Source organism: Alligator sinensis, unplaced genomic scaffold (genome assembly GCF_000455745.1).
Source record: "Alligator sinensis unplaced genomic scaffold, ASM45574v1 scaffold360_1, whole genome shotgun sequence".
In the NCBI taxonomy this organism is placed as follows: domain Eukaryota; kingdom Metazoa; phylum Chordata; order Crocodylia; family Alligatoridae; genus Alligator; species Alligator sinensis.
This window is the reverse complement of record NW_005842337.1, coordinates 490488-501797: the sequence shown is the minus strand read 5'-3', so window position 1 is coordinate 501797 and position 11310 is coordinate 490488.

The following is an 11310-nucleotide window of genomic DNA, read 5'->3' as shown; positions in this document are numbered from 1 at the left end:
AGGATCATTGTATCTGTGATTTGGTTTTGTTTCTTTCTCCACACTATAAATAGCCTCTAAAGAACTTTAATCTATTCCCTTTAAGCAAAGGAGGTTTGAGAGACATTTTGATCATGGTGTAGATGTTCCTCTGCAGAGAGAACATTTCTGTTAGTTGAGGACTCTAATCTAGCAGACAAAGGCACAGGAAGATCTGATGGCTGGAGGCTGAGGCTAGACAAATAAAAACAAAAAATAAGGGACCAATTTTAACTGAGGAACAGCCATCTTCTGGATGTGGTGAATTCTAAGTCACATGGGCAAGGGACAGATATTAAAAAATCCTGTGTCTGAATTGATTCAATCTTTGCAGGTTAGTCCAACCTGGCTAGGCTAAATCAGTTTTGTACCCAGACAGACATCCCAGAAATTCAGGCACATACCTACAGTGGCTCAGGCTAGAAGCTGAGGGTGTTAGAGCAGCCCTCCCTTGCCTTGAACAGAGCTGAGCTGAGGGGGGTGTGGCCAGGCCCTGACAGGATGCTCTGATTAGAGAGCTCCCCCACAACCCCGAACAGCCTGGCAGCGAATGTTTATCCCCTCTAACTCAATGTTTATCACCCCATTAAGAAAACAGAGGGACATTATCAGCTGCCTGTTGACTCTGCCTTTGTCCCATGTGCCACAGCTCAGAGACAACCAGCATGTGGTCTGCTAGCTAATGCTGAGAGGTGTCTGTGAGGGATGAGGGAATGCCTGCATAGCAGAGAGTGGGGAGGGGAGAGAGAGCAGAAGCCAGGCAGGCGCCTGCAGTCACGGCTGAAGCTGCAGCCAGGGAGCAGAGGGGAGGGGCCAGCCCTGCTGTGCAGCAGAGAGCCCCGCCCAGCCCAGAGAGCATGCCGGGATGCTGGGGGACTCTGATTTAACTTAAACTAGCAAGGCATCTGGAACAGACATTGTATAAACTGGTTGGAGCCAAATCAGTTACATCTGATACTACCTTCAACAGGTTTATCTCAAACCAGTTTCAACCATTTTCAAACTGGTTTATGTGCACTGAATATCTGTTCTGTTACAGTTTTAAACCAGTTTCTGATCAGTTAAACCAGTTTATGTGTAATGTCTGTCCCTATACAGAAAGTCTTTCAAAAGGTATAAACTAGCTCAACCAGAAGTTATGGGCTAGGTGCAGGAAACAGTGAAATTCTATGTCCTCTTTATGCAGGAGACAAGAATACACAATTGGATTTCTCCCTTCCTAAGAAGTTTTGTTTCATCCTGATACAAGCTAAGAACAAAAAATTTCCCATTTTTCACAGAATAGAAATTCCAAAGATATTTTTTAGTGATAATGCAGCAATGCCAAAACAAAAATGTTTCAAGCCAAAATGTCACAGTGTTTGTTATTTTGAATATGTCTTTTATAAAAAATGTCAAAATAAATTGCTTCATCTTTTTTACACATTTTTGAATGCATCATTAAGGGACAGGTGAAAGAGGGAGAAGAGACGTGTCTTGGGACAGGACAGCCTATGGCAGGCTACAATGAAATTCAATAAAACAGAAACTCTTGAAACAAAATAGAAACATTTGGAAAAAAGCTAAATAAAAAACCTGATTTAATTTTTGAATAATTAAAAAAGGTTCTGTCACAATCAACATGATTTCTTGAACTTTTTCACTTTCAACAAAATCACATATATTTGATAGAAAGAAGATGTTGCCAAAAATATTTAATCAGCAGTAAGAAATTCGTACACTGGGATCTTGATCCCAAAAGGAATGCTTATCCAGTCATATACAGAAATATATCATGGAACATAGAAACCACACAAAGAGCTCAAATTTTTAATATTCACAATGAGTTTTATGCAAACCAGCTGGACATCAAGTGTTATTCATCAAAATTAGACAGCCAATGATTTAAAATAAGAACTAATTTATGAAAATGATATACTATTCACAAAAACAGAAAAAAAGAGAAGGCATTCATAAAATAAGTTATTCACTCAGCTCTAATAATTTATCATCACCTGTTCAGAATCTATTCTATTTTTGTTTGTAATTAGCTCTATCTCTTTTTGTATGCAAAAAAACTGAGAAGCCTGTAGACCAAGTATCTCATTCAATACATGTCTGATTTGATTAATGATTCAATATGCTTTATATTATGAATATGCATTTTATTTGAAAGACAAATTTAACAGCCTGCACCTACTTCTCTGAAGGAGGTTGAGTAGCAGATACCATCAAATAAATTCTCTATTTATTTCACTTGTAATACATGATTTTCACCTGTGATGTATGTTTCAATACTTTAAAAAGTCATTTCAGCTCCATCTCTGTTTCTGAATTTGGAATAGGCAATCTGCTTTAAACATATTCATAGGTAATGTGTCATTCACATCTACCCAAAGGAAGTATTGGAAATGAAAACCCATCAGAACTGTGATTTGCCTGTAGTGGTCGTGGCAATGTGGGCAGGAATCACTGGTTAGAATGTAATGGCCTGCAACTTGAACCAAGGATTCGATTTATTTTAAGCGTGTGAAATTCAGTTTGGTCACTCTCAGTGTCTGGGTGCAGGCCCAATTTTGTTTAGCAGGTGGCTAAGTGCTCTGTTTTCAGGAGTTTGGACTCTCAAATCTTTTCAGTATCAAGCCCTGTATTTGAATTCCAAAACACTGAAAAAGAGTACAAGTTTTGTCATTCTCTGCACACAAGGAGTTAGCAAATATTGGTCATTTCAAAACACCCGCTGTGTTTTTTGAATCATCATCTCTTCATTTTGAAGGACTGCTTTCCTGGCTCATAACTGTGGACAAGAACTGCCATATGGAGAGGACTGTGGCATTAAAGAGAGATCTTTAAAAAAAACAACAAAACACTAAATGGAGGATGCTCTGAAAATATACTTCCTATAAATAACACCATGGAGTTCTGTATTTATTTTAGTTCAGTAGCTTCCAAGTAATATCTTGCTCAGTTTACCAGTTCAGTATTTTAGTTCAGTAGCTTCCAAGTAATATTTTGCTCAGAAGACAATTTGTTTAACTGCTAGCAGTGCAAATTTATCAAGGGCTGTGAAAAAGCAAGCTGCTCTCTTCTGCATTTAAGATCAACAGCAGAAACAGCAGTTCCAGAATCAGTGCTTTAACTAGCAGCTTGACTGATGATGCGCCCGGTCATTTTGTCAGTAAAGCAAAGCACCCATGTGAAGCAGAGGGGCTGAGCACATTTAAAAGTTTAATCTTATGTATCCACTTTGCTCATCAGAATCGTACTTCAGAATATAAAAATATGAGGGAAAGCCTTAGTTTATGTTCCTGATGAGTTTTATTGACTTAACTGAAACTGCTTGGGTTTATACACCCTGATAACCCAAAGAAAAGAATTTACTTTCTTAGGGTCATCAAAATAAATCCAGAATACTTAAAAGAACCCCTTTTTGACAGTCAGAGTCAAACTAATTGACTGGGTTACATCAGATGATGAGATGAAGTGGTCTTGGGGTAATAAAAGCTCATGCTGTACAGCTCTGATTTAATTAGTCTATAAGGTGCAAACCACCCTGCCTTCTGCCTGACTCTGTTACAGTCAGGTAAAGAACAACTTAGACCTCAAACTGCACAATGTCTATCTCCTGTGTACAGTTTGCTGAAATATTATTAAAATTTTGAGTTAAAAATATTTACTCACTTTTGTACAATCTTTTGATATCTAAAGATGAAAATGTAAGTGTTAAGTCTCAGCATGCCTTTTAGTACCCTGCCACTCATAGATAGGTTCATAGATTGTAAGGGGCTGGAAGGGACCTTGCTGATCATCGGGTCCAACCCCTCAGTCTAGGCAGGAAGAGAACTGGGATCAAGTGACACCAGCAAGGTGACTGTCCAGTCTCCTCTTGAAAATCTCCAGGGTAAGTGACTGCAACACCTCTGGAGGGAGTTTATTCCACAGTCTGGACACTCTGACTGTGAAGGAGTTTTTCCTGGTATTAAGCCTGAAGTGGCCTTCCAGGAGTTTGTATCACTGGTCCTGGTCTTCCCCAGGGGTGCTCTAGTGAACAGTTGTTGACAGAGCTCCTGGTGCACTCCTCTGATATAGCAGTAAGCCACTATCAAGTCCCCCCTCAACCTTTTCTTCTTTAGGCTAACAAGGTCCAGGTCCCTCAGCCTTTCCTTGTATGACCTGCCTTGCAAGTCCCTGATCATATGGGTGGCTCTTTTCTGGACCCTCTCAAGTTTTTCCACATCCTTGTTGAAGTGCAGCGCCCAGAACTGGATGCAGTGCTCCAGCTGCAGTCTCACCAGTGCTGAGTACAGCGGGAGTATCACTTCCTTAGTTTGATACGAGATATCGGTTGATGCATGCCAGCATGTTGTTTGCCCTGCTGACCACTGCCTCACACTGACAGCTTATATTCATGTGATGGTCAATCATAACCCCTAGGTCCCTTTCAGCCATGGTGCCAGTCAAGCTGTCACCACCGAGCCTGTATGTATGTTGAGGGTTGTTTGCCCCCAGATGGAGCACCTTACACTTGAAAGTGTTAAACTTCATCTGGTTCCAGTCGGTCCAACTCTTGAGCCTGTCCAGGTCTGCCTGTATCTGCATCCTATCTTCTGACGTGCCCATGCTGCCCCATAACTTGGTGTCATGAAAAAGCATGATAAAGATCTCTCCAGTCCACACTGCCTACCACTGATATTTCTACTTTTTATCAATGTCAAGAAGGCTTGGTGATGTTGGATCTTTTAACTGGCAGAAAAAGATACTATTTTCTATTGCTTCTTTCTCCCTTCAATCTCTCTCTCATATTCTCTGTGTGTGTATGTGTATATGCATCTCCCTCTCTTCCTCTGATTAGTTCTCAGGATAGATAAGTACAAAATGTTCTGGAGTTGGACATCATATTTTGAATGTTTTATAAAGAGATCCAAATTTTGCACTCAAGTTTTGCAACTCAGTGCCCTCTATTTGAATAGCTAGCTCAAGACATGCAAATCAGTGCTATTTATTAAGGAGATAGTGGAAGGATTTTAAAATGTGTGTGTACAATTAAAAATCTATTTTAGGATATGTTAATATCTTATTAGTACATGTAAATTCACATAAGGTCATACATCTTTCCGAGATATGCAAATCCATTGACATATATGTAAAATTAGCCCTAGACATAAATCCATCAAATACCTTAAATAAGTCCTGTGTTCAAAATAATAATTTCAAAATGTTGTGGTTACAGTCAATGCCAAGTTTTATAATCACAGATGAGATTGATGCAATTCAAACTCTGATTTAATTCCAAATTCAGAAAACAGACTTACATAGCAGTGAGTGCATGTCAAATTTCAGTTGTGTTCATTCTGAATAGTTTGTCCCTACTGTATTACTAAAGGATTTAAAAAATGTGACTTCCAGCTCTTTATTTTGTATACAGAGATTAAACAAAACTCTGTTGAAGTTTGCACTCAGACCTGTACTTTACAGCTGGTCCTTATGTCTAGAATATGAGAAACCACAGATAACAACAATCCAGGGTTTGGGAAAAGGCAAATATGGATCTCAACTCCAGTTTCTTGAACAGACTATTCCCACACGTGGCATGAATATGCAGCTATTAAACTATAACTTCTTTGTGTTCATGATTTCTAACAACTCTTCCAGCCAAGCATAGGCAAAACCTATTTTGTATTACTGCCTGTTAGATAGGAGATATACACACAGTGCTCTCTCATGCCAGCCTTTGTTCTTGCTTCAGTATTACTAGTCCCAACCATTCAAAAACCCCAAACTATGAGATTTGACTTAAATAAAGATCTAAAAAATTTGTTTTTAATACTTGTTATTTCATAGCTGGTTTTTGAACCTTTAGTTAGAGTATACGCTACTCAAACTTTTCTCTGAAACTATAAGAGCTAGAAACTTAACCAAATAAACAAATCAAACCTGATTTTTTTCTGGGTTTTACATGACACTGTACTGAAGGTTTAAGGAATGCTTTGCCTATAAAGTCATCTTATAAATTATATGGTCTATCTTTATAAATGGAAATATCCCCAAATCCCAGATTCAAACATTCCTGAATTTGGGGAAGTTAAGATGTGGATCCAAATTTTTCTTCTCGAATTGATCATCTAATTCACCAGTCTAAGGAATTAAGAGTGTCATCTTATGAGAGCCTGGTTTGCCCAGTTCAGGCTGGCAAGCCATAATACCAGAAGTGATATTAAGAGTTTACATTTATTTGGGATTTTAACTACCCATGTATTTATATGACCCTTGTCTAAAAGCCTATGCACCTTGTGCACCTATATAATTGTACTGGAAATCCCACAGAAATAGGTATGCAGATGTCCAGTTCTTACTTGACTCTAATCAAATTGGAAATGTATAAGGATTAGCTTTTCTCAAAGTACTGCAGCTTCCAGTCCAAAGTAAGAGAGAAGAAGTGGCCCAAAATGAAAAATGAATTGACCAAACTCTTTAAAATCTCTAGAAAAGAACAACTTAGAGGTGATTTGAGTGTTTGCTGTAATATGATGGCTTTTCTTTTATCTGAGCTGCTTCTGTCAGGACTAGATTGCATTCTATTTCTGCAAGAAATACAGTCCTGATAACAATAATTTATACAAGATATTTTCTTCCACCAAAGATAGAACTTGCTGTAGTTTTATCCTGCCAGGCATAAATCTCCTCTAGATCCAATCAGGTGCCACCATACTCCCAAGAAGTACTATTTACATCATTCAGCAGTAAGCCCTCTGGAAAGGTACGGGATCATTAATTCTGAGTGGTTGGTGAAGAGTTAATGATTTATTCATGACTAAGAGACAAAACTCTCCTGAGAAATCATCATGCCCAAATGACAAAGACCATGTTAATATATTTACAATTGTTTGATGAGCACTTGATGAGCATTTATCAAACCTGCTACCTATGAGATAAAAGGGAAGGCTAGCTCTCGCGCTAGATTCACAGCTAGTATAACCTGGTATACCTTGATTTATACTAGACAGGAGAATGGGTCTCTTATTTTTAGCTTGCCACTTTAGCCTTTATTCAGAAAAGTTTTTACAGATTTCAATAATATTCATTAATAATTAACAAACATCATAATTATTCCAATTATTATTTCCCTAAATAAAACTTTCCATTCCCAAGGGTCACCATTAAAAAGACAATATTCAGTAGCCATTACTTTGCAAAACTATTTGATAAGTCACTCTGTTTCCCTGTGTTTAGAATAGGAACAAGATCTTTTTTTGCATTTAGTTATCTGTTGGCCAGATGAAGCGGTTGATATACAGAACTCTGGAAAGGCAGCAGTAATAAAGGTAAGTCAGAAATAAAAAAGACTAACATTCCCATTGTCCCTTTGCTCCCACTGTTCTTTAATGCAACATGGAACAACTCAGCATGTTAGGAGCCTTCACGTCCAGTTAGCCACTCTTTTTCTGAATGAGCTACTTTAGTTTGTTGCCAAAGACACAGAGAGAAAAAGTACCAATACATTAAGTCTTCTCAGGTTTGTCCTAACACAAGAATTAGCAGTTCCTCACTTGTCACCTTTCCATCCTACTCACCTTCCTTCAAAGGTCTAAGTGAAAATTTAACTCAGCTAATATGATCAAAACTGAATAGTGATTTGTGTCTGGGAGTAAACAAGTTTGTCAGACAGCTACTTTATCATGGGATAGGTGAAGTCAGAAGCTTTTCATACTTTTCAGAGCAGTGGCATTTCAACTATGAGGATACCCTAAGGAATTGTTGCTGACTTTCCAAGTTTTTCCCCCAGATTGTTTTCCTTGTTTTGCTTGGATCTCAAACCCATATCATTATTATGTTTAGAGATAAAAACCAGCACTGATCCCCATATGGTCAAGACTTTTTCTGGAGAACATAAGCATCATGGAATCATATAGTGCAACTGTCCAGAGTGATGAAACAGGAGTCTACAAACAGATTGGAGAAGCTATCACCACTGGCTGTGTGCTTTACACAGCATAGATTCTTGATGCTCAAATGAAGAATGTATGAAACTCAAAAACATCAGAAGAAGGTTGACTGACTTCATATATATATATAAAATGAAATGCAGGGAAATCATGTTTCTTTTTGCTCAAATTGATAAAAATTAACTAAGAATTTGCTAATTTAACTTTCTGAACAAAGCATTTGACAGAATGCAGGTAAGAGTTTGGCCTTGGAGAATACAATGTTTTGACTTGACTCAAGAATTTGAGTCAAGCCAATACTGATTTCTTTAAAGCAGTTAAGTGATATTAGGTTTTCTAGGCAGGTGAATACTATAAAACATCAGTAAGTATGCCAGAAAGGTATATTTTAACTGAGGTTGGCCAACCCAAATTAGCTAACTTGGTAAAACTATTAACTCTGGTTAGCATCTTAAATTCAATCTATATGAGCCTGGGTTTAAACTTAGTAACCTTGTGCTCAGTGCTAGTTTTACCTAGTTAGCTATCTCAGTTTAACCAGTCCAGATTATGAACACACCTTCTGTTAGACGTAACTTGTAACTCAGCAGGTAGCCGTATACTAGCCAAAACAGTATCCTGACTTAGAGCTCAGAAAAAGCAGAGACAAATTTACCACGTGCATATCAGATAATATTCCATAGAGCTGCATCCCTCATGCCAAGGGTGAATTGGGTCCTAAGGGACCACTACAACCATATATATGTTACAACAATAATACATCTAATTGCAAACTTGTTGGAACACTTTTATCACCTTTTTAGAGCAGCTTGTTTCACTATAGCTTGAAAAAGCACTGTGACAGGATGATTTGTACCTTTAAAAAGGGGCAGCTAGTGCTGTTAAGGTGGTTCAGCTGTGTGACATTTCTGCTAATGAGGGAGTCTCCCACCAGGAGTTTTGGAAAGCTTCCAGACAAGAGAAAGCAACTTGCTAGGAGAAGAAGCAGCAAGAGTAGAAGGTAGCTTTTTTCCTGATGTCTGGAGAGGACAAAGGACTTGGGTTTGTTTTGTTAGAGCCTGAAGTTTGTTTAATAGAAACTGAACTGCCTAAGGAATTAATAGTGCAGCTACCTGGCTTGCAAAAGGCACAAGAATAAAAGATCCACTTGCAAATACCTAATCAATTTTAGCAAAATGAAAATAGGGCAGATTTATATAGATTATTGAAAGTGTACACAAGTTTTGCTACATACCTTTACCTAACTTAATTTCATTTTTTCTATTATTTAGCCAAATTCACAAGTAGAAACCAGTCTTGCAAGCTCAATAAAACCAAATATAGCACACAAATGATGTACAAGCATAATAAATGGATAAAAATCTTCAGAAGAGTAACCAAAGGCTGATTATAGCAAGACGTGAGGAAAGCATGTATAGCCCTGGCCACATCAGGGCTGAGAACATTTCAATGCCTGTTAGTTCCTCACACTCCTAATTTGCTAAATTCACTTAGAAATATGAAAAGGAGCAAGAGTTCTGAAAACAGAAAAGCTTAAACAGCAGAAAAGCTGTGCTTTAACTTGATTTAAAATATAGGTGCTGTGGGCTGTTTCTGCCCTAGAAGAAAATATCTTTCATGATTTAGACTCAAACAAAGTTTCTCGAACTCTAAATTTGCAACAGCGCATTTAAAGGCAGGTGGGCGGATGGGTGTGGAGGTGGGAAAGTGAAAAGACAAAGGGAAGAGAGCAGGGGAGAGCTCTTGGGAATCTGTTCACAGAAAGCTCTCAAAGATTTTTGAAGTTGAGGAGTTATATTATGTTAATCCAAGTTCTAATTGCTAGGCAATAAACAACACCCACTTGCTGAGTAAATGTCAAGGCCAAGCTTATAGCTAAATCTGCTTTGAAACAATGTCAGTCATTGCTATTATCACAAACAGATTGAACCTTTTTCTCATTAAAATAAAATAAAAATAATCTAAGATTATTAATTACCTGAAATAATAGACCTCTAGTTAGAAAATAAAAACTGAGAGTGGGAGGACAGAGATTAGTTCATTGTACCTGTTTGTGAGTCAACTGTTAATCAAAAGGTAGAGTTGCACTGATGAAACTGATATATCTGTTACCTGTTGTAGATGCAGACTGAGTCAGGGAAGCATGGAGTGGTTGTCAGTAAAACTCTGAAATTCACCCTTTCTGTGCCCCTTGTGTGGTGTCTTCAAAACTTGGCACAGAAAGGGTGAATTTCGCATGCCTATCACCTGCCATATGGGCAACTACCCATATTTTTATGTGCAAAGTAGTCATTAAAAATGCCAGTGCATATGCCAATGTATTGGGCCCTGCATTAACTGCATGCACATTTTGAGCAGTTCACACACTGCACACAGCTTAGAACATTTGGCCCTTTTAGTAACATTTGCAAAGAAAAAATAGGTGCATTAGCATTTGAACTAAGCAGTTGCTCCCAGTTTGGCATACATAGGAGGCTGAACAGTTCTTAAGAATTAAAGCAACAGAGCTCAGAAATCATAGTTCATGTCCTATTCTCAAACGGAACTATCCCCCCACATCTAATAGCATTTCTAATCACGGTGTGTAACTTGGAAAAGCAGAAACCCATTATCTTGCAGGAGAGTCCCTCTGATGCATTTAAAACTCACCTTCCCTTGACAGGAGCCTGCCCACACACTCCTTTTCAATATATCTTAAGGACCCCAAGCCAAGATGTTATAAAACACAATTGAAGCAGCTAAGTAATTTAAGCAAAATTCAGATTGAGCAATCTTGCCTTCAAATATAAGAAATTACGATGGATTTAACCTCTTATTGCATTTGGACCATAACAAGAAAGGAAGGAAGCAGAATTCTGGTCTCTGAAGAAAAAGACAGATGGTTCAGCTTGCATATTTGAGAAAGGGAGACAATGAAGAGCAAAGAATTCGAGTCAACCAATCCAAAGGTTTTCAGGTCCCACAGGAGGGCTTGTGTTACTATACAAGATAGATGGTAGTACCTGTGGATGAAAGAGCCCATTTAGTTAGGGTATAGTGAACTGAAGGGACAAGTCATAAATTTTATCTTTGGTTCCACAGATTAGCAGCCTTCTGTTGGGTGTAGCAAAAAGAGTTTCATACAGAAGTTCCCTATGCTCTGTGCATCATGATTATAAGAATTTTGTGAATACTTCAGATACAATATAGGGATGAATAGAAGAATCAATACGTGATTAAACTAGCTTCATTTTTAGTTAATTACTGCATTTTGGTTAGGTGTTTGGGGGATAAATAGTAGTACGCAAGTGACAAGTATAATTATTATTGATGCATCTGGAAATACCACACATTCAGCCATGAACACCTTCCCCTGACTTGCAATTAATTC